This window comes from Spea bombifrons, chromosome 13, assembly GCF_027358695.1.
Source record: "Spea bombifrons isolate aSpeBom1 chromosome 13, aSpeBom1.2.pri, whole genome shotgun sequence".
NCBI classification, from domain to species: domain Eukaryota; kingdom Metazoa; phylum Chordata; class Amphibia; order Anura; family Pelobatidae; genus Spea; species Spea bombifrons.
In genome coordinates, this window is record NC_071099.1 from 28,515,885 (window position 1) to 28,534,862 (window position 18,978).

The 18,978-nt window shown below is 40.4% G+C and overlaps 1 protein-coding gene across 1 annotated transcript in view; it reads right to left on the reverse strand.

Moving 5' to 3' along the window:
* RALY (RALY heterogeneous nuclear ribonucleoprotein) overlaps positions 1–18,978 on the reverse strand; it is a 61,437-nt gene that overhangs the window by 26,378 nt on the left and 16,081 nt on the right. The window contains exon 2 of the mRNA XM_053452837.1: positions 9,946–10,022. The gene's annotated coding sequence lies outside the window, so the exon portion shown is untranslated. The remainder of the gene's footprint in view (positions 1–9,945; positions 10,023–18,978) is intronic.

Sequence of the window (18,978 nt, forward strand, 5' to 3'; positions counted from 1 at the left end):
TCTAAATGTGGAAAGTACTTGTAAAAGGGAAGTGTTAAGCAACTTGATCATGGAGGCCACAATGACTTGTCCCGCTCAATGGAAGACCCTGATATCTAAGTTATGTCCCTAGATCTCCATATGATTGAAAGACTTATATGTCGGAAATGTCATCAAGACGCATGTAATTGTGACATATGGTGTTAAAGGTGATTATGTTAGACACCTCCATAGGTCAGAAGATGCCACCAAGTTTGAGGTCCTAATTATACCAGGAACACTGAAGAAACACCTACAAAAACAGGTTGAAATGTTGTTTTAGAATGAGTCACTAAACATGTCTGCAGTTTTTTGGGTTTGTTCTGTGTTCCAGGAGATCCCCAATGGCTGCCCTCACACCTAAACCACAGCTGGCCTAGCATGATCACATCAAATTGGACAGGGGTAAAGAATAAGATAACAGGATGCATATCCTTTATTTGGTGCTTGAATGGCCAATTGCTTGCACCATGAAACTAAATATATTTATTTAAAAGGAAAATATTGATAGTTATTTTTATTTTGTATCATATCCAGTGGCTACAGTAAATACAAGTGTCAGTTTAATGTTTTTTTAAAGTGAACCTGTCACCAAAATGAATTCAGCTTATTTAACGGAGCTATTTTATTTGCCTACACGTTGTGTTTGTGAAATTGCTGTGAAATTAAATTGTTCTGAAGCTACTATGCCTCATATCTCTCCACTCAGTGAAGACCGGTAGCACCGGTCACAAGTGTGTTAAGCCTCTATAATGAGCATATGGATCAATTTCACCCATTAAAGGCACACGCACATATATAAAAGCACAGATAGTATATAATCAAACCTGAAAAGGACAGTTAATGGTGCATGGAGGTAAATGTAAGAACAATAATTGCACAATCTTCTATACAAATGTAGAATATGTCTTTTTGTGTTTTAGCACAATTGCCTATTCTGGGTTTAGCCAAAGGTTAAAAAAAAGATTCTATATTAAGCCTTTTTTTGGCTTGTTGTAAGTGAATATTTTTGGTTTATGTTTAACTTGGAATATCCCTTCATTCTTTCACTTCCCACACTTGACGAGCATGATACAAACTATAGAATCAACTATTATATAGAATATAGCCGTCCACATAAATATCTACTTCTGTCATATTACTGTATATTATTTTCTTAAAATACAAGTGAATTTGAAACAGCATGTACCTCTTTAAAAAAAATGAAAACTGGTTTGCATGGAGGTTGAATGGGTGGAGGTGAGGGAATTAGACAACACAGAAGCGCGTGAAAAACATTAACGTTTGAGAACTACGGCAGTGACGTTAATCAGGAACTTTTCAAGAATGCAAACTTGGCTCTGTCCATCTAGAAAACTAGAAGTTTGGGGGGACACCACTGCAGTTTTCTATTTTATGCAGAAAAACGATTAGCCGAGTCAATAAATCACCATTTATGTTAAGCATCGGTTTGTGCAGGTGGATGAAAACCAGCCAGTCGTATAGGGTGCAAAACACAAGGGATAAGTAGGAAAAGCTCACAGAACAGGTCAATACAAAGGACGCAAGCGAGTCGGCTGCATCTGGCAGAGACAGATTTCAAGCCACTGATTATTGAAGAACATCTGCCAAACCATACAGAACAGGGAGCCAAGCTGAAATATTCAGAAGCTGATGTGTAAAAAAGCACCGTAGACTAAAAAGCCAAGATCTGTGCATTCTTTGGTCTATTTGGAATAAAATCAAGAAACTTATTTAAATCCAAGGAGGAACCTCTGTTTATGCTGTGAGCCTTAAGATAGTACGCAACGAAAGTCCGAGTTCTGTCAAAAATTTATTCGTTTGATGTATTACACGCAACAAAATTACAAAAAATACAAAAGTTACACCCTTTGTAAATATCATATTCCAAGCTAGGAAGGTGCTGAAAACTCATTCAAACCGAGATACTTCATCCTTTGTGCTTTCGCTAATAAGACGACCGCTATCCAGAACCCATTCCAACCTCCGACAGTCCAGCGTGTTAAGTGACCTACAGATCTACTCGTTAAGAATTATGAAAGATGTGAAAGGTTCATTATTGGAGCTTGCTATAACTATAAAGGAATATAAAAGTAGTTGGGAATAGGCAACGACAAATGGCTTGCCCTATAGTGAGTTTAGAAACCTTAGGCGTTTCTCAATTTTGCTGTTACAGAGGCAAACCTCCATCGGCATATCAGATACCCCACATGTAAAGGTCCTCTACACCCAAAATTACCCCTCTGGCATGTGCCCACTGTACAAGACATCATTTGTGCTGTAAAGGCTGTGTATTTAAGCCTTTTAATCCCATTAGGCAGCAGGATCTATGTACCTCACTCGTCACATGGTGGTGGACAGGATTTATTATAAAGGTGATGGCACCAATGTAAGAAAAATAAAATGTATCTCTAGAGAATGCCAGTGTGTACATCGTTACAATACATTTAAGTGCATGAAAATATTTAAAATAACACGCAGAAGGTCAAATATATATATATTATTATATTATATAATAATATATAATATTATTGTGGGCTACATGCTGAAACGTTGCATTTAGGATATTGTATTTAGAAACTTTGGGGAGAGAGTTTGCCGGAGAGTTGCGATTTCAAATCCCCTATTTGAATATTCATTATGAAGAGCCGACTGCAGCAGATTTTTCTTACCAGGAGGGCTGAGCTGGCCCTGCATAATGCATTCTTTAATGAGCAGAGACACTGAAAAAGGTTCAGACATGCCAAGCTTCCTTCAGTAGGTTTGGCCCTTCATAGTGAAGCCAAGAAGTGCTATAGTTTAGTATTTTGTTTGTATATTTTAGTTTGTATATATATATTTTTTATAACACCTCTATGCAGATGGTAAAGCCGCCCCCCCGCTATCTTCCCCCCCCCTCTAACGCTATCTGATCTTAGTACAGGATGATAAAGTGTAGTCCTGTCTCTAAATGATTTAATGGGCCACTCGCTGCAGATTGCTGAGCTGTGCAGGCAGGTTGATTGTATTTCTCGGCAGCTTGATTAAATCACAGAGAGATGAGAAAAACTGTCAAAAAACAGTTGGGTTTTTACGAAAAAATTTTTTTATCACAAAGTGAATTTTTTTTATTTGACCCTAGAAAACCATGAGACTCCGAAACAAGTTCATTCACGTAGGTTAATTATAAGAGAAAACCTGAAAAGATGCTATTTCAGGAAATTGTTTGCTTTGTACGAGGCTTTATGGTGCCAGTGCCGCTACTGCAGCATCTGCTGATCATATGATCGGTTAACATACTTTCCCAGGGCTGGCTACCCGGAGTACATCCTCTTCTGGGGGAGTGGATTGACAAAGGGGCGGGGCTTTGTGAGTTAAGTAGGTGGAGAAATAAGAAACTGACCTGGAGACCTGTGGAAGCAGAACTCCACCCAGAGACTCCAGGTCAAACAACAGGTATGTTGGTCACATGATTGCGATATCGTTTCTGCTTGAATATATTCCTTTAGTAGTTGGAATTATGGTGCCCTTGTAAAATTAAATATCAGTGGAAGTCCAGTGGCCGGTGTTGGCTATAATTTCAAAATTTGAATAATAATTTTAAATAGGTTTTTGTTTTAATAAGTTGGATGTTACCGTAGAGGCCACTGTTCACCGTATAGACCAAAATAAATTGGATAGGATATTGTAGGCTGGCTAATATATGACATCCAGGTCCTTGGTTGACGTGGCTGCTGCCACCACGGAGGCGAGCAATGTAAATATGGCAGGACTGTTTTCACCACGTGCCAATTATATAGAAAACCTCCCCAAAAAACATTCCAAGAAGCACGTATTGATTGGAATTATCACTAGTCCCCTGTCATGAATGAATTCTCCAATGCCAAAAAAAACCTTGTAGCTACTGCCGCGTTTTCTTGCTTTTTATTGCATTCTTGCGAAGTGATAAATATTAAGCACCTTCCTCGGATTCACTGCGTTTCTCCAATATTTTAGGGGAAGATTGCCAATTTCAGAGAGAAAATATTTCTCGCTGGAAAAAAAAAATGTTCTAGTCCAGCAAAGAAAGAGTTACAAGTAAACACAATTTCTTCTGAAAACACCAACCATCTCCCATCTGCTGGAGGCTCGTTTGTAGCTTTAATTAAAACAAAAGCAGCCTTTGCTGAAGGTAATTACGCGCTGGCACAGGTTCGCCGGCCGCGGTGTTTTTGAAGAAAGCCTTTCTCCGGATTGCAATCTGTCCAGGGCAACAGGACCGATGCCAGGGGGATGAGTGGGAGTGCATTGCCCTGGCTACTAATTATTAACCCCTTAATGACAAAGCCCGTACATGTACAAGCTCAAAATGCATGGTTTTCAATGGGTTTAGGGACCGCCCATTGTCCTTAAGGGGTTAATGTTCTTCACATTTCTAGGGTCCATGCGCTCTGCTAGAGGTTTAATTACATCCAGCGACACAGTAGTTAGCGTCTGAAAAGAATAAAATACTTTTATGTATAAAAAGGGATTATGTTACATATTTTGGAAATGCGTTCTTATGACCTCCAATCGGCAGGTAAGCTCCATAGGTTGCTGAAGTGATAATACCACATTTTAAGCTTTGTACGAAAATGACTATTTATTTATACATAAGCTTGTCAATTTTTAATGCCATTTATGTAGTTGTTGTTTTCTATTAGTTTGTGTGCTGCTAAAATTGTTATGAACAGGGCTTAGATTCTACGAGGAGGAGACAAAGGGTTGGCTACCCCATTTTGGTGGGAGTGGCCTGATGAGGGGGTGGGGCTTGCTGCATAGAGACATCCTTAAGTGGGTGGGAAGTAAGCATAGAAAAAAACACCTCCCCCACCTGCTGGGAGAAAGAAAGAAACTGACCCGAAGACCCAGGGAAGCTAAACTCCACCCGGAGACTCCAGGTCAAACCTGGAGGGTTCACAGGTATGTTGGTCACATGATTGCGATTTCGCTTCTACTTAAATTTCTTCCTTTAATCGTAGGAATTATGGTGACCATGAAAAATTAAAGATTGGTGGATGTCAGTTAACCAACGTATGCATTGGCACTTTGGAGATCTCATTGAGTGATGGCTATAATGTCAATATTTAAATAATAACCAGGAGACCTCATAATGTGACCCAATTTTCTTGTTTTAGAACAGTGTCTAATAAATAGAAGCTCTAGTCTCTAACCCTCATAACTGTTATGAATGATATTTCTTTTTTTTAATAAGCATGCTTGAACTCTTTTATTTATCCATTCCTGGCTCCTGATCCTGCTTTCTGCCACCGTAGTGGGCATACCTGGGAACTTTCTTAATGAGCCGACACTGATGATCTGGAAATATTACCTATTTAATAGCCCATTCATGAATGTTCTATGAATGAATGCAAAAGCGCCAACTGGGAATCTTTTATATGATCACAGCAGGTTAAAAAAAGGAAGGAGTCCGTTCCCAGACCACGTGACTCTGAGAATCTGACCCTTCACCCCGAGACACTGAGATTGGGGCAAAATCAAGGTTAAACTGTGAGAGTTCCTAAAATTAATTGTTGAAGGCATTAGCTATCTATTCTCCTAATATCATTGGGAAAACAATCTTCACTTCAGGTCGAGGGCTATACACAGAGCATCAAAATATTCCATGTCAGGTGTGATTTTAATCAATATTAACGTATAACCTGCTGATCTCGGCAGGGTATGAATTACCATACGCAAACTGTAAGTAATAATCGAAAAAAAGTCTGTATAGATTTTCTGAACTGCTAACATGAAATTCTTTGGCCGGGGGTCATCTCCCTATGGATCTGCGATTTCTGTTAATTAACCGAACCTATTTTATGAATTGCACTTGGGCTTCGAGAGTAGAGAAACTTTCCGGTCCTTAATCTCACCAGCCAGAAGAAAGAAGGATCGCCGTACATGGGAACATCACCTTTAAGACTCTTGATTTGAAATTGTCGATTTAAACATCTGGGGCTTCTCATGGATCTACCAACCAAACTGCACAGTGGAATTACCTTGGCCGTGAGCCTCGTACCGGAGCCATGGAGTACAAACAGCGCATTTTGGTAGCCATAAATCTCTGCATGAGATCCAGTGGCTGTCCTACTGCGCACACAAACCCCATGTGCGGGGAAGAGTGGTTTATATGGAGCAATCAACACTAAATTCATTTATGTGCCCCTCTACGTAGACAAACAAATACTCTAAAAAGCCATCTTCTGGGAAACCCAGTCCATAATTTATTAAAAGATGGTCCCGGTTTGCATCTATGTAGCAAAGCAATTAGGAGCCAACTTCCACCAGCATCTTAAATTCTTCATGGTGTGTTAGCCCTATTCCGTGTACACTGTCAATATTCACTAAATGGGAAACAAAGACAATATTTCTGTGAACGTTCTTCCGTGAAATTTCAAGGCCATCAGAACCTGCATTTAAAGGTCCCTGTTCACATGCTTAGCTGGCGTTCCTCCATTCATTCACACAACAGTACGTAAAAGTACAGAATGAAGAAGACTGCCCTTGTAAGCAAGAAAAGGAGCGCAGCTACCCCGTACACTTGTCTTGTGATCGATAAGGTTTAATTGATGTCACAGGATCACTTAGACTCCCGGGGCTGCCACTTAAGAACTTCTCTCAAAAAAAAATAGCTGCCGCCAACAGCTGAGCTTAACAGGATGGAAGTAACGACTCGTGGGTTGCAAATCCAAAAATCATCAACCGGTCATCGACTAATATTTGGTTCCAGAGACTTCCTTAGCAGTTGGATCTCTGCTATGTCTAGTGGAAAGATAATTAGCCAACGCCATGTGAACGTCTGCCAAAAAAAGAAACGTAGCAGTATGTAGGAAAAGTTTGAAAGGCTATTCTAAGGTCAGCTTATTTTTTTCATTTCAGATAGAATTTTTTCCCCTTGAAAATTACAAATAAAAACAAATAAAATCAGCGAATCTGGGATTAAGTTTTGGACTCGTACCAGACGAAATATCTTTGTATACAAGTTCCATATGCAAATAAAATCTCATTATGTAGATCAGGTGCACGGGGTGTCTGCTCGGGTCTTGTGGCAGGAATCTTTCCCGCTGAGACCTAGTTGCGTGTGAGCCAAGGACACAAACAAGAAACAAGAACGCTGCTTAGTGACACCACTAGAGTAATGGTGAGCAGATGATGGCGCCGCAAGTGGATCTGGGCTACAACTCTCATCACCTCAGCCATTGTTCAGGTTGTACGGACCGTGGTTCGTCCATCCTAACGAATGCCTGGACACAAAGTAACGCATCAATTATTGCGCAACAAGACATTCATTTCGGCTTTTAAATTTGACGCAGTGTTACGGGGTCCGGTAAACTATTAAAAGGAACGTACCGTATATTAAATGGATTGTTAGCTCTCGGTCAAGCACCCGGTTGGCTATTCCATGCCGATATACTGAAAACCCTTTTATTTATGCTGATGTCGATTCTCTTTAGAGCAAAATACATGCATGCAATAGATCATTTTAGAGGTTTTTATTACCCTATAAAAATATTTTGAGGTTCATTCAGCGGACGTCATGTAAAGGGTTAAATTTCAACAGAGCAGCCAATAAGTCATGCTTATTTCCCATCATACCCTCCCTCCCCGCCTTGTTGTAGCAGTCTCATCACTCTCTCCCCACACCTTCTCTGTCGCCTCCTCCCCCCCATCGGCGGAGGCTCCATCCCTCTTGCTTTATTTGCAGCAGTGATGGATGAGACCGGCATCCCGGATCTATCCGCCAGCAGGTCCATTTAGAAGGGGGGGCAGTTTAGGAAATGTTCATACTACCTTCCTCCCCAGCATCCCTCCTGGTGGGGCAGATGGATGCAGTTGATTAAAGCGACTTTTCTCTTTACAAAATCAATATTTTCATCATTACCACTTTCACTCTCTTTCTAAAAACTCGTTCCTACACGGCTCTGGAGTAACTGGTTTAGGAAATATAAAAAAAAAAATAAACAAAGGCAGGGGTAGTGGGTACAAGGTGTAGTTAACACTTTTATGACCAGAAGGTAACACAAACGTATCATCTCAACAGGATAGCTTCTCTATGTCACTGCTATCCTGTTTTTTTTTCTCCACTGTTTAATATTTTTTGCGAATGATGATCGTAGCAAAGCAAATAATCTATATGTTGTAGCAGAACTGCAAATCTAAGCAGAGTAAAGATGAGTTGATGCCACTTCTTTGTGACATCACCATGCCTAATATGGAGATTGTTGTGAAGAGCAGATTGGCTTCACCCCTCCCAGGTTGCTAGCACATTATCTTGTTCAGGAGCCTAGAGCGTTAGGACTTTTACAACAGGCGCTAGCGCGCTAAACAAGCTGCATGATAAAAATGTTCATTACTGCCCCTTCAAATCTGCATTATTTAATTAAAAACTACCTATGGCTTGTATTGATTGGAATCCGGTGTTATTGTTTTAGAGATATTTAGTTTAAGTTTACTTGTGGAAGCTGAGATCAGAAGCAGTCTGTGCTCTCTGAACCCCCACCTTGCAAAGGTTGCCTGAACCAATCAGCTTAACAATAAGGAAAGTTAATTTAAAGCAGAGGAATAAGTATAACGATCCTGAGACGACAAAGCCAAGACGTGATCCCGTGGCATACATATAATACATACTGCACAGGTCCGTAAACATCATTACATAGGTATACTCATGGGTTAACTTAATGTATAGAAGTATAAAATGTAGGGCTTGAGAAAAGTGACAAATCAGCATTGTGCTTCCAGACCACACAATACAGATACTGAAAGTCTTTTGGGAAACGCATAGCCCATTAACTGCATGAAGACCAGCACATGGTGAACACCTGGAACCAAATGAAAGTTCACGCAGGGACTGCCTTGGACTGCGAGGCACTCATCAGGTATAGGTCTTGGTCTTGTGACTATACTCAACTTTTTGGTCTTCAGATCCCTTTTTGACTCTCTGGCCCTGTCGTGGGATTGACGGAGTTATATTCTAAAAGCAGCCGGGAGGGCAGTCCTGTGCTTATTACAGAAGTTCCAAATCTCAGTAGTCACCTGCCTTAAAGGTTTTCATTTAATAAGAAAGCCTGTTGACACCTCTTGACCAAGTTATATAGTGACCTGTCCTGGTTCATGGTAATTCATATATATATATATATATATATATATATATATATATATATATATATATATATATATATATATATATATATATATGCCGCCACAAATTCGTCAACCCCTGGACTATCGTTGTTACGTCTGTGACTGCTAAAGGCATTGAGGCATCGAGTCGACGGCACGGAGAACTGGCAAGCAGTACGGCTGCTCTGCTGTGCATCGAGGCAATTTGTGAGTCACCGGTGAAGGCCCGAGTGTCTCATTGCATCACTTCCAGTTCACTGGCAACTCTACCGGCTCCTGAAATTCTCCTTAGGAGTTCCTGCTCTACCAGCGCTGAACCGGAGCTCAGACCACATAGCTAAACGAGAGCCGCAAGCAATGAATAACTATTCTTAAGGAGCTCACGTGTAAGTTTCCCCTTTTAGGAAGGGGATAACCCTCTTTCCTCCACCCAATGCCCCCCTTTTCTGGAGCTGTGGTTCATTTCTGACCATGAATTTACAAATAATAGAAATCCGATCATGGATGCAAAAACATATATGTTGATGAAAATGTACGGGGATGTAACCTCACCCCGCTGAAATTGTAGGATGATTTCACTATGAATGGGTAACGCCGTCAATAAGTAACATTCCAAGCAAGAGTATCGGACATTAAACAAAAGAATTATGAAATAATAGAAACCCGATCATCTGCAAAATAAATATATCTACAAGATCAACTGAAAATAAAAACTGTTAGATCTTGGATTTGTTGCTTATAGTTCTCCATATCTACACCAAGATGGACCACTTTGGGTGGAGTAGAAGATCCTTTATGAAGTCTTACCTGAAATGGGTTTTTGGTTATCAAACACAGGGAGGGTTTTGGAGTCCAACGACGTCACGGCCAGCGATGTGCTCCAGCTGTAGACAGAGAAGGGAGAATATTCTTAAGGGATGTGTCCTTGTTTATCTTGGAGCATCTAAAAGATCGATGGTAGTTTACGCAGCTTTTAGACACAGAAGCCCATCGGATCCCGCTTAGATCCGTTAAGCACCAGTACAAGGGGCCGTGCCCTAAAGTGAAGACTGGTCGGTTCTGTAAAGGAAAGCTGTCAGCTAAACAGTCCTTATTAGCCTAGAGCTGGAAGAAAAATCTTTATGTTTGCACAAGTGCGATAAAATGTTTAGATTAAGAACATGGTTGTACGTATGATGGTTCTCCTTTTGCCGCCATGGAGCAACATACGCAGCCAGCTCTGGAGTAGACTTCTTGGTTGGCAAACGTTGTCATATGGTGAGGTCACACAGAGAGCGGCATTCATATTATTAAAACCTTTAGTGCTCTTTGTCCAAGTGCCAGCCGAGCGCATATTTATTCTGCTTTCCCCATCTGTTCCAAATACTGAAGCGGAAACTTTGCGTTAAAGGGATATAAAATCTTTCTAACAGCTTAGCGACCTACACATTTAGGACACTTAGCTTCTAATATTGTACCGGTATTTAAGAAATCTAAAAAAGTTTGGACCTCATGGGTCCCCGACAACCCATTTCTCGGACAATACATTCAATATAACAAAATAAATAACTTCTATATGTAAAAAAAAAAAGCCAGACATCAGAACAAATACAAACTTTACAGAGATACAGCAAAAAAAAAATGATAAAAAGGTAATTTTCCTTACCATCGAAGAATGCAGAAAAATGCATTGCTTGTTTTTTTTTTTTAGTAAATGTGATATATTTTTGCTGATCCCTTGTATTTGTTGTGTTATTCATACTTTGTGGTATTACAATCCTATTACATTGAAATTGTAGCATGACACACGCTATAATTTCCTCTTCCTCCCTTCAGCTGTTAACAGAGACCCTGCCATCAAAATCACCCTATCTAGTCGATATACTATTAACACTTTGAAGTCAGGAACTTGCTCACTAGAGCTTACAATCTAAATGATACGATACTGAACATATAATTGGCCATTTTCGAATCAAAACACACTCAAACTGAATCTACCAGATATATTACGGTATATATATATATATATTAAATGATATATTGAATGATACCTTTTATAGATTGTAAACTCACAAAAGCGTTCTCACGAAATGCTTGCGAGTGTTAAACTTATTGTCAGATTGCATATTCTCAGTTTGAATGTTATTGTTAATTTTCACCGTCCCCTTATAGCTACAGAACCCGCTGCGCCGCAATAAATAAACGTAATGTAATACACCTCATTCTTTACAAATGTAAAAGTTAATTTATACCCACAATAACCTCTTATGCTATATATATATATATATATATATACGGTAAAGTACATTTCCATCAACACTTCCACCCCTTCTCACCATCTTATATATCATCAGGTTTTCAGCATCAGGGAGAAGCCCGTGGCAGATGACAGATGTCTGCTCTGACATTTCATCCCCCAAATATCTTCTGTCTGTCCAGGCCAAGCCGCTACCAAGCATTACCCATTGTACAGCGCTACGGATTATCACGGCGCTAAATAAAACACTAATAATAATAATCTCCATATACACATTCCCAAAGGGGTCTGACCCGCCAGCAATGCAAGAGGGATAATCGACAAAGCAAGGAAAATCAAAAAGAAAAAAAGTCTAACTCTACCGGCAACAAATATCCGAAAGCAACAGGACATAGAACAAAAATTACATGGAATATATAAATGTAGCCTTTATAGAACGTCGAGATAATATCAGGCTTCCTCGAGTATAGAATACATAAAATATCACTTACGGTAGTTTAAATTTCAGAGCTACGACAAACATATGGCTTGGCGAGTCCGGTTTCAGTGGTTAAGCTTTGGTTTCAATGTAAATTGCGTGTTGGAGGATGATTGTGTGAATATTCATGAGCGACTAAAATTAGCAATAATAATTGAATGTCATGACAATGCGCAACGAAGCACGTGTTAACAAAGGCTCACGTTTTTACTATATTCATATCCCAGGTTGTGGTTGGAAGCGGCTCTTTGAAACTGTATTAATGTACAGAAGCCTAATATAGTTGAATGGTTTGGGTAATATCAATGTTTTTTAACGTATACATTAAAAACTAATGTATACCAAGCTTCTTGCTTTCATCTCCGATCTTGATTTCTAGATCGGCGTTGACCAAATGCGGAGATTGGGGCCAAAATTCATTTTACAGAATAGATCCTCTGTTATTTGTAATCTGGCATTCTGGTCAGAATGTGGAATCGGTTGAAACGGGTGCAATTTGTAAGATGTGGCAAAAAGTGGCAAATCATCTCCAGTCCCTCCACAAAGGCAACCAGATTTAGCTCCCATCAAAGAGGGGCATTACGTTCACAAATGGGAGAAATAATAAATAGAATGGGAATCTATTAAATATGCTGTAAACAGTATTAAAAGAATCGGTTAAAACTACTTGATATGAATCCTGCAAGCAAGTGGGTTGATTTACTATGGTTGATACAATAATCGTCCGTCCAACATTACTACCAAATTAATAATATTTTGGAAACCCATTGTCAACAAAGATGAGGAACCTGGCGATGATAAACAGGCAAACATCCTTCCCGTCTCATGGGATTTAAAGATGGACATTGGTGTGGTCTTCACAGTAGTCTCAAACATATTTGAGTAGAGAAGCATGTGTAGGAATTAAAACCCGGTGCTACTGTCAAGTGGGAGTGATCTATATGAATGGACACTTGAGTAATATTAATAGTTGCCAGCGACTTGGCTGGTGCCAGCGACTTGCAGCTCATGATAATCGTACAGTATGAAGAAGGATCGTTCTTCTCCCAGCCAATACATCACTGGGGGCGGAAGATGAATGAGCAGGAAATGTCTGCGGACCAGCTTTGGTCCAGCGCTCCATCACCAAACGCAAACATAATTAATCCCGGGTGTAATCATTTGTCTGGCTCATTAATCAACCTCGGGAAGCCACCGAGAACACGAAATAGCGAAAGAGCTTTTAGAATGTTGGCAAAGCGAAGAGGTCACATGACATTCATCTGTGAATTCATTCACTCAATCTTCAGGGAGCGAAGTGGTTAAACAAGAGAAAAGATTTGGGGATTTTCTTTCTTTCCCATTATTTAGCTCCACACATTTGCTACCACCAGCTGATTTTGTGGAACTGCTGATACAGGATTACATTAACACCAGTTCCACCGAATATCATGCACCAGAATGGGGAATGCCGTCTGTCAGCACCAAGGACAGATCCCAGGAAACGCGGCTCTATGACGGAGGTCTCATAGCAGTACTTCTCCTGGAGCCAAAAGCTGTCAGTGAAAAGTATACTAACAGCAGCGTTGCACTTGGTGTGTACAGGAATGTCAGCCCATTGGCTCTGACCATCAAGCAAGTATAATATGTACCCGTCTCTGACATTCCTTTTATTTTCCACCCCACCACGTTTTGACCCCATCTCATCCTGATTCTGAAAGCCTCATTCTGAGTTTTTAAAGATATTTACACATCAGATTCCACATGCAACTTATGTGCCCTGACACATCTCACCACTCACAATCGAAGGCCCACAGATATACGGGCAGAGGTCTATTTCCACCCCTAGAGTTTTAGCTAGACTAAAAGATAAAGGCAAACACAGAGTTCTCCTCAACTGCCCCACGTGTGTTCTCATTGAAGCCAATGGTGATGTACATCGAATTTGATGGCGGATGACCTTTTGGTCCGTCTTGCCGGCTCAGTACTGCCTGAGTCAACAAGGAGTCATTTCATGAAGCATTGTTAACAGAGATTTCCCCCAGAATTCCAACCTCATTCATGGGTTTCATCATTTTCTGGTTTAGAAGACACCGCTGTATTCCAGTAAAGTCGGCTTCCTCTCTCTCTACGGCTTAACTTCTGATCCCTCTGGTTATGTAAGCTTGGTCTTACGTTCTCTCCTTAGCCCCAAGGCAATGGCGTAGATAGTGTTTTAGTGACATTTTTCTTGTAGCCAGTATCTGCAGGTGGGAAGCCTGGGCTCCGTCTGCCTGACTCTGCCTCTTGTTTCTCATCATCTGACATGACATTAATTGCTGTTAAATATTCTTATCTCCTTCACACAGTTCCCTTTGCTGAAAGGTCAGCGTCTTCCAGCAGACAGGAGAGAAGGAAACTGCCTATCTGTCAATGTCTCTTCTTTCCTTCGCCTTCAATGGTCCTTACAGACCAAGCCGAAATCCACCGAGTTTAAAAATTATTAGACGTGTCCAGGAAATGTGATTGTGGCCCCTGTGATGTCATATTTCTCAGATTCAATATACTTTTAGATGTTGTGGGATAGCTTTTGGCAAAGACTTTAACATTTTCAATGTTCTAGTTTCGAAAAGGATATGATCATCTTAAATAAAGCTTATCTTTTAGTCTATAAGAACCCAAAATCAGTAGGGAAACCAAAAGAATAATTAAAATTACAGGGTTAATTATATTATTATTATTGGCTACAGTATTATATTTAATGCATTTGCTTCATCAGCTATGACTTCATCAGGGCTACAAACATACCAGGGGTCTGCTTAGCATCGTATCGTATAACATGATGTTCCTATACAACAATGTATATTAATAGGAAGATAGAGTAATTGTGATTTTTATTTTGGGATAAAATTTTTAGATTTTTATTTTGGCTATTAAAGTCAATTATCTTTTTAATTTAGTTTCTTGTATTTAAATCATTTTGAATATTAATTTTAAAGAATATTTAAATAAAGTTACATTTTATTTTTTACTTTGTCTTTTATGAATTACAAGAAATCTTTAGGACCAAGTCCTGAGGGTACCAGTTTATTTTCCATATTTAAGGTTTTAGATGTTTTCTACACTAAATTTATAATTTTTGTTGTTTTATATTTTCTGCACTCTGATTTTGGCGTTACTCGTATTTAAATGGGGAGGTTAGGGAACTCGCCATAATGGTTCCTAAAATTCCAAATAGAGCTCAGCAGGAGAGTTGCCGTTTCAGCTCATCGGCTTCACTTTGCATTAAGAAGGACCAACCGCACAGAACTTCTCCTGCATGGAGCTTGGCAGGTCCCGCATAATGCATGTTTTGTCGTTAAGAGGAGATTTCTTGAAAGTCAACATCGGCATTTGATCTATGCATTATGTAAGCCCAGCTCTGTCTTCTTGCAGAAGACACTTGCCAGGGTTGACCCTTCATAATGATGTAAATGTTCCCCTTGATGCAAGTACCTTCAGACCGACACAGATTTCGGTTGTTTCTCCATTAGGTTGCTTATCTCATTTGATGAGGAGCTTCTCATTAATACCACTGTAGGAGCCTTGACATCAAAAAGCAATTTTTCATCTAGGAAACTGCCTTCGAGCAACAAAACGCTAAGGCCTTTATCTCCTAAGATAGAACGGTTTACCAAGAAAGGGATTATACACACTTCCATGTGACTCTTTTGTGTGTCATATCATTCCATTTTGTGTGTATATCATTCCATTAGCGCTGGTCTTATAAGCGACTGACTCCTAACAAATCATTGGCATGTAGAAACATATCAGATATCTCTATGTGCTGGTTAGAAGGGCGGAATGGAAAGGCATGATGATAATGAACCTCCACTTGGGATTTGCTATACGAGAGGGGATCCAATTTCTGTTATTATTAGCCAGCTCAATTTTCATGCAACAGATAAAAATATAGCAATTGTGACATTGTGTCAGGCTGTATGCTATTAGAGAGGGACCTTGCAAAAGTCTATTTAAAGACACTGTGCTCTATATTCCTACTGAAAAGCCTCACCTGTTCTATTTTTCCTTTTTTCATTGGCTAACCAGAATTCTTTTGAATCAAGAACCTCAAGAAATCGTTTAAGGGATATGAAACTGCTCTAATATACATTTAAATCAGACCTAGAGCTCAACAGAGGCTTAAGAGACACCCAACGGGTAACAGATAAATACAATAAACTTTGTTACATTTTTTTTTCAACATACACTGTATTTTACGCCCACTTACAGCAACACATAATTACAGCATTAATGTGGGTTGATGAGATAATGTCCGTAGTGAGTCAGGCTGCCACCACTCCTACAGTGCACTCCCAACTTCTCTTTGGGACTCTTCTGTCCTCATTCCGCCCCAATCTTTGTGATATGTGATCATAACACTAACATGACCGAAAAATTATGCTATTGGTTCCAACAGTGGGAGCCAACAGGTAAGGGTGGAGGATGCCAACGATGCTCCATGCCTTCACAGTGACTTTAACGCCCACTGTTTTCATGATGGCATGGATCGTCATGAAGATGTGAAAGAGTTCAGTTTGATTACTATGAGTGAAAGACTTCAGCTGGATTCCTATGACTATACTGTGACCACAACGTGAGATGGGGATTATAAAGAAAAATGTCACTGGCACACGTCTGGAATCTTTGTCTCTGGAGTAGCCTTTGTTTATGCCGTGGGTAGCGGTCACGTCCTGCTGAGAGGTCACCATACTTGTCTATTGATAGCACTTGGCAGGGACTCATTATTCGGAACATGCTCAGCCGTTAGCGTTGACAGCTACGGCATCCATTAGTTCGTGAACCACTAGAGGAGCTTGACGGTTGACTCTTATAGCACAATGTTTACTTGGTGTTTGTAGGACTACAACAGTTTCTCAATGACGTGATCTGAGAGGGGTGGTTACCAGTCCTCATTCCTTCTGAAAGCGTAGATAATACACAAGAAAACCACCAAAAATTTAAAAAGATGGCAAAACTCAATGCTTCCATCACTTGTGAGTAATGGCCACATGGCCACTTGGCCAAACCACAGGATTTTGTAGGTTGCGCAGAACGAGCATGGCTCCACAGGGGACAATTAAATATTTCGTTTTGACAGCATTTCATTTTCTACCTGAAAACTAGAATTTCTTCCTACTTCTAGTATGGTAACACAGCAGAATTTCTTTACATATGTCACTATACACTAGAGCGTTCTTTTTTAGTTTATTTGGTATGCATTATTACAGACATAATTATTATTGACGGCGTTGCCTCCATTTGACATAATGTAGCCTGAGACACATTGTAACTATTATTTATTGATACGGCACCAACATGTTCTGGGGTGATGACGTCAGCCGCTTTAATGCAAGACATCTATAAAAATTGCATAGTGCAGGAACGCTTTGGTTCAGCATCAAACCCTGCTGACTTAATCTTTTATAAATGTCATGCAGAAGGGAGGAGGTTCTCCTGACATGATATATAATAGTTAATGTTGTAGGTATGTGAGCGGAATCGCCAATCCAGCCCTGTTAGCTAATATGCCTACAACTCACATAACTCTCAGCAAAATCCCCAAAAACGAAAATTTGGGAGTCGCTTAGTTCCTATTCCACATTAATTCGAACCTTAATGGGTTTTGTTCACTTATGGAGTATCATACTCATAACCAGGGCTGGCCCAGGACATAATGTCGCCTGGGGCGAAGTTTGAAATGCCGCCCTCCCTGCTGATGCCACTGCTCATTATCTACCCTTCTTCTCCCTGCCTCCCTATTATCTACCCTATCTCTCCCCCCTTTGTACTTCACTTACCTTCCAGAAGTCCTGCGGCGAGAGTCTCCCTGCTCTGCTTCACTGCTGAGCGCCGGAAATGATGTCATATTCCGGCGCTCAGCATTACAAGCCGGAACCGAGACTGAGCTAGAGGGCTAGCAAAGGAGAGAGAGGGGCGCCGAGCGGGTACTGACAACTTGATAAAAAAAGGCCCTTGGGGTGGCAAAGTACCGCCTGGGGCAATTGCCCCACTCTGCTCCATGGCAGGGCCGGCCCTGCTCATAACTGAAATTCCAAGTCCTGTAGAACATGGTTTTTCAATCTACTTGTTTACCAAAAATGGCATGTTAAAGAACATGAACTGCTCTTCTAGGTTTAAAAGTGTATTTAAAAGAGGGGGCTTACTTGTTACTTATTTAAATGATGCAAATCAAACGAGTTTTGGAGAGAATGCAGAAACAATAAAGCAAAGTGATTGGAGCGCAGCTTTATTTTAATTGGCCCTTGTTTCCTCTTCTCAGCCAATTAAATCATAAAGGAGAATTCTAAAGAGTATCAGTGGCAGAAAACGCACACATTCCATTTTTTTTTTACGACAGCCGTGTGTATTTTAAAGGTCACCGTGTACACACACATAAAATGGGAGCATCTTCTGTTTAGGCAGATCATCTCGTTTATGGAGTATTCAGGTGTGAGGTTTCTGCTGGAACGCCAGAAATCCCCTTTGCCCTCCCGTTGGCCGTTAACATCGGTAACTAAGCCCCGGCGATTGCCGAACCTAGTGCCATGTTTTATGCCGGGCGCAAATTTCCAAGCGACTGATCGCAATCTGCGTGGATACAAGTAATTACAGAAATGTAATTACTCTGCCGCGCAGCTAACGAGCACACTGGAACTAATTGCCGTGCCGCACTGGTAATTGGAAGTGTGCAGCTAATTGTGCTCGCACACTATGTCAAAATTAACTCTTTGTCCGCTGTGATGGATTGCAAGCTTCTCTAGTATTTAAGAGGTTAACAATTAATTTGTCTTTGACAACTGCAGTATGTAAAAAGTGCCTCTGAATTGATTTATGTGGGCCAGTCCGTGGATTGTACACGGTGCCAGGCTACACGGGCATCAGGAGAACCCCATGCATCTCAATTTGGGCTTCAAGTAATGTTTAGATGGCGGAGAGGCTTGTTGGCCACCAAACCCATTGGATGCTTGACTGTGAATTCAAAATCATTGCTAACGAGTCTTTGTGACCTTTAGGTATAGAAACCAAAGAGGCCAAGAGGACCAATAAAGGATGGCCCTTAAAAAGAGTAAATAACCTACAAATAACCATAAGCCGGTGAGCTGGATGCCGTATGATAACAGAATGC